This window comes from Macaca thibetana, chromosome 13 (assembly GCF_024542745.1).
Source record: "Macaca thibetana thibetana isolate TM-01 chromosome 13, ASM2454274v1, whole genome shotgun sequence".
NCBI lineage: Eukaryota > Metazoa > Chordata > Mammalia > Primates > Cercopithecidae > Macaca > Macaca thibetana.
This window is the reverse complement of record NC_065590.1, coordinates 39789078-39795077: the sequence shown is the minus strand read 5'-3', so window position 1 is coordinate 39795077 and position 6000 is coordinate 39789078. Positions and strand designations below refer to the sequence as shown.

General features: G+C 36.1%; 1 long non-coding RNA gene across 1 annotated transcript in view; it reads right to left on the bottom strand.

The window, feature by feature from the left end:
- Positions 1-436: 436 nt before the first annotated feature.
- The window catches only part of LOC126934117 (uncharacterized), a 31120-nt gene continuing 25556 nt past the window's right edge, over positions 437-6000 (bottom strand). The window contains exons 4-5 of the long non-coding RNA XR_007718838.1: positions 3234-3288; positions 437-869 (exon numbers count right to left, since the gene is read on the bottom strand). This is a non-coding gene — a long non-coding RNA (uncharacterized LOC126934117). The remainder of the gene's footprint in view (positions 870-3233; positions 3289-6000) is intronic.

The window sequence follows — 6000 nt, the reverse complement described above, 5'->3', positions numbered from 1 at the left end:
TCGAATTCAGGGATCACTTTCTAAGGTGTGATGGTTGACTGAAGATTTTCCCAATTTCTCCTTTACGTTGTATGAAAGTAGTTTGGAATGACTTATGGGAAATGTGTGCAAAGAAAGTCACGTATTATAGAGACTTAATATCACCCCCTAAGTAGTTAAATAAAATACTTGCTGCATGTCTGAACTTCAATGAAAACAGAAACTAAAGAACTAGATGATAAAGTGACTTACTTTACAAAGCTTCATCTGCTTGGCATTTGTAATACTTTTATTGGCTACCATTGTAGTTTGGTGACTCCTTACAGCATTACAGCTTTTTTCCCTAGTTGCAGACACTAGTATATTGTTTGTTTTGTGTTTCCTGAAAATTGTTCCTCAAGGTCATATATCCATCTCCGAATCTTTGACTTTACTTGATTTGAGGGAAATAATTCTGGAGGAAACTGAGGGCAGCCGCCACAATTCACCATTTGTAAATGGTTATTGCGATGTTGGATATTACACAATTGATCCTATTTCTTAGCTTGAATTATTAAAGACACTATTTTTAAAATAGGCCAGCTGTTCTACTGACGTACTTATCTTTATTTTTTGACATATTACCATAACTGCACACCAATACAACTCACCTATGCCCAAGAAAAGTAGTTATGACTGAGCATGTTAAAAGCTAACTATAAAACTGCTTTCTCTCCCACAAAATGTTAAGGATTTCATAGAAACAAGTCTGCCCCACTGAAGATGTCTTCCTGTACACAGTCATTATGGTTCAGTGAAGCAGATATGATTGATTACACAGGCCAAATTTTACCTTGCCTCCAGGGCGCTCCTAATTCTTGTTGTTATTTCCTTTAAAGGCACACAATTGTCTGCAAGAGTCAAAGGGGAAAGGTGAATGAACTCTTTTGGCCATGGTGGAGCAGAGAGAAAGGTTTTGGAACAGATACCGAACCTGAAATATCTAAGACAGCGCAGAAAGAAAAAGAGGACTGAATGCATTTTTCTTATTTTCCTATTTCCTAGCAAGGAAGTCTTTAAAATCACTCACCTGAAGTTCCACTAAAATATATATATATACTTATTATAATGGTCAACATTAAAAATACTGACCATATGAAATGTTGTTGAGGATGTGGAGAAACTGAAACTCTTAAACACAGCAAGCGGTGACCTACATTTTACAAACAGTGCAGAGACTTCTGCAGGGGAGTGAAGCGCAAGAGTAAAATGCTACAGCATTTTTGGAAAATAGTTCTGCACTTTCTTTAAAAGTTAAACATGCAGCTACTAGGCAGTCCAGCATTCCACTTCTCTGCATGAACCCAAGAAATGAGAGCAGGTGTCCATACAAAGACTTCGACACAAACATTCATAGTAGCTTTATCTGCAATTGGCAAAAATAAACAGCCAAAATGTTTCTTCTTCACAAGGGAACAGGTAAACAAATTGTGCATCTAATGAAATACTACTCAGAATGAGAAAAGAATGAATGATTGATCCATGCAATAGCAAAGATGTATCTCAAAATAATTATTCTCAGTGAAAGAAGTTAGACAAAACTGATATCTATGGTGGCAGAAACCAGTGCAGAGATTTCAGCAAGGAAGTGGAGTGCATGAGTGGTTATAAAGGAGCATGAGGAAACTCTTGGGAATGATGAATATGTTTGTTATCTTGATTGCAGTTAGTTTCATGAGTGTATAACATGTCAGAAACCAAATTGCACGCTTTCAATACCTACAGTTTACTGAATGTCAATTATACTTCAGTGAAACTGTTAAAATAAATAAATCACTTTCTTGAAATTTTTTGAGCATAGTTATCTGTTCTAATGGGACTGGTTACAATATAGTGTATTAATCTTTGGTGAATATATATAGATACATGTTTTTCTATTAAAGGCTATCAATGTAAAGAGATGAGTTCAATAAACCAATGCTATTATGTCAATATAGACACATTTAGGATATTAGGAAGACTTTTCTCAAGTAAACAACCATAGCACTAAAAACATAGCTATGTAAAGACGCTTGTGGTAAACTCTTTGACCATGGGGATGTTTCGAATAACCAGCCGGTAATGTTGTGCTAAATTAAGGCCTTAGATTATTTTTCTGATTTTCTCTCCAATGCTAGAAGAGCTATATAAGGAGAGATTTTTCTGGAGTATCCAACTTAGTACCCCCCCTACTATTCTCAGCCCAACCCTGTGGCATAGCAGTCAGTCAATCCCAGCTATGCCAACCCTGTGGCACAGCAGTCAGTTAATCCTAGCTGCAGATTTGCCGACTCGGTGGTGATCTCTATGAGTCGATCTATTAATGAATTATTTATTACCAATGATTTTTTTTTCTTTATACAGCTTACCTTTAGTCTTCTCAACCTCACCTGAACTTCCTTCCCATTTCTCTGTAGCCTTTACCATGTTGAGTTATTACAGAGCAGTTTAAGAATACTCATTGAATGAATGTCTACATTTTAAATGTACTATTTTTTTCAAAATATCCCAAGCCCTCAACACCTACACTAAAATAAAATGACTCTTAAAAAAGGTTTGTGAGAAATTTACTAACCTGGTAAAGAAAGGCTATTCGAACATAATGTAGACTAATATATATTCACAAAACTGTCAAGCCAGATGTGCATATATTTCTATTACTACTAAATTTATATTATTTATTTTCTTTAATAATCAAGAAGCCATAGATTACAATATTTTAGATAAATCTATACTAATTGATTAGGTTCATGTTATTTTTCTCTCTTTGTTAGGAATGCAACACATTTATTGAGTGCTTATTAATAAAAACTATCAGAACAATAGTTAAAAATCATTTGTGTGATGAAAGAAAGAAAAGAGACAAAAAAGAGAAAGGAATTGTATCTGTATGTACTTTTCTACTTTATCAGTTGTAACATGCATTGCTTGGATTATTTTAGATTCCTCACTTTAGTTCTCAATCTTGGCTGCACCTTTCAGATTCACCTGATCTTGAAAAAATGTTGAATGTCTGGGTCTCACTCCAGACCAACTGAATGAGAATATATGGGAATAGGCCCAAGGACGGATGTTTTTGATGCAACGAGGGATTTGTAAATTCCTCTTAAAATGTGCAAATTAATAACACATTATTAGGGTGGCCCTAATCTTCTCAACAGATATTGATATTTCCTTGATGTCAGCTTTCCTCTTATTCTCCGGTCGTTTTGTCTATCATATCCACCATGACTTACATTTTGGCAGCCTTCTGGTTCTTCCCTCAGTCTGCTCCCTCACTCCAGAAAAGCCCTGTAAGAAAACAGAGTCATAGTAAGCAGTGGAGACTTTGGTGAAGATGTTGCAGGACAATCAGGATACTTTGTATCACATATCTTACAACCACATGACACTTGCCACACTCCAAAGTCCTGTCTCCCTTAATACAATTGAGATTTTTTTTTCTACTGAACCAGCATTTTATGGAAGAAAAAGTAGAACAAAGTATACAAGTTTCCAAAGCAATTGGCCTCCACCCCAAACCTGTATATTCCCAGGCAAAAACAATAGGTCATGCAGTTAATAGGTCTTCCCATTTTTAGAAAACATTTTAATCACCATGTTATTATTTGAGCATGCCTTTGCAGTGCTATACTCCAAGTGGCTTATCAAAAGCTTCTCCCAAACAGACTTAATCATCTCCACAAGGGAACTTTGGTACCATCTGGTAAGATAATAAAATAGTCTTCATATCATTTTATGGACATATATTCTTGTTGACCAAAAATTAAGAAAAAATAAAGGTTACTCTTATGTTAAGAAAAGCAAATAATTCAGAGCTGGAAGAGGGAACAGTGACAGCAGAGTAGGGTCACTATAGTTAACAACAATGTATTGTATATTTCAAAATACCTGACAGAGAGGACTTGAAATGTTCCTGACACATAGAAATGAATATTGAGGTGACAGATACCCCAAATTCCATAATTTATCATTACACATTCTACGCATGTAACAAAATATCACATGTGCCTCATATATATGTATAAATACTATGTATCCGTAAAAAAATTTTATTTTTAAAAATTATAAAAGAGAATAGGAAAGAGATTAACAAAACAAGTACAGCTGCCAAAAAAATGAAGCCAGAAGGGATGGAATGGAAACAACTAGTGTCAATCTTGTAGCTCACAATCAATAGTTTTAGAGTTCCAACGTGGATTTATATTTTAAAAACTTGGGGTACCATCCCCAGTGACACTGATTAAGTAGGTCTGGGATTGGACCAAAACTGACATTTTTCCCAGCTCCCATAGGATTCTGATGCAGATCACTGACATACCTCATTTTGGGATTTCAAACTGTAAAGTGCATAAGAATCATCTGAGGATCTTGGTGAGATTCAGATTGCACTAATGGTAATGTGTAAGGATGAGGCCTGAGATTCTACATTTCTAACAGGGTGCTGCCAATTATATGACCTATGTGTCACACCCTTATGTCAAGGTAGTAGGATTTTGAAAATTGAGTTTGGGTGTGTTATAAATATGATTTGGATTGGGGTCCATCAAAGATTATTTCATTGAAAAATCTCTTGGATTTCTTGCATTGCCCAGTGCATCTCTTCTCTGCCCTGGACTGACCCAGTTCTTAAGATTTGCTCCCCATTACAGAGTTAGTTAAGCTACAATTAACAACTGTGGATTCAATAAGTCCTTCTCTTTCCTTATTTAATATAGATTTGATTATCATCTATGATAGTGATTGGTAAACGACTACAGGCAGGCCAATCTGGCTGCTGCCTCTTGTTGTAAATAAAGTGTTATTGAACACTGCCACATCCATTTGTTTACGTATTACCAATGGCTCCTTTCCTACCATAATGGCAGAGTTCAGTAGTTGCCATAGAAACCATGCAGCTGACATGATCATATACGATCTGGTTCTTTACAACAAATGTTGATGATCCTTGCCCTATGACAATTCACGGTCTTCTAAGCTTCATTTTCTGCAATTAACCCAGAAGTATTTTTAGCACAAGGTGTAGTCAAGAAAAGGAGGAAACCTTTTTTATTAATTCTGAGGTTTTCCGCAGATCTCAGGAATTTCAGTTTCTCTTGCCTTGTACAACTGAATGCCCTTCATTCACTGCTGCTATTTGATTCACTTATACATGTGTTTTGTTCTTTTATTTGATAAGTAGCTATTGACTTATTAAGCTTTTAAGGAGTGATAGAGATAATCAGAGGACACAAAGATCATTTTATGTTTGGTCATGAGAAAGTCTTTATGGAGAAGATGGGATATAACTTTGCTATTGAAAGGAAGTGTAGACATGCAATTGCAAAGAAGCAGAGAGAGGTGGGAGGATGAATAAATACAAAAGAGTCAGAATACTCAAAAGGTATTCAATAAGCTAGCAAGTACTCTGCATAACTATATTGGAGTGTTCGTACAGGACAGTGGGACACAGGACTACACTTTAAAGCACCTTGAAAACCAGTGTAAGAATTTGAAAGAGTTCTTAGGTCCTTGCGACTCAGTGTGGTCTCCAAACCAGCATGGGCATGCTCTAGGACCTTCTTAGAAATGCAGATTTTCTGCCCAACCCCAGACCTACTGAATCAGATTCTATATTTTCACAAGATCCTCAGATCATCTGCATACCAGTTAAAGTCTGAGAAGCACTACTCTAGGAGAGAACCACTTGTGTAGTGGTGAAAGTGCTGTACTGAGGCTCCTGAAGATTCCAGAGCTATCATTCACAAACTGCGTGTCTTTGGACAAATCCCTTAAAATCCCTAAGCTTGTTTGCTCATATGTGAAATGATTATATTTGAGCCTTCCAACTCTGAAACTCTATTCTCTCATTCAATGGACATCAACTAAAGGGAGACTGTGATATGAGAGGGGATATAAATACAGTTATGCTTTAGAAAGACCAGTGTAAAGACTGTTTCAACATGGATTTGAGATGGAAAAAAAGAAGACAGAAACTGGAATACTAGTTAAAAATGCAGTGTG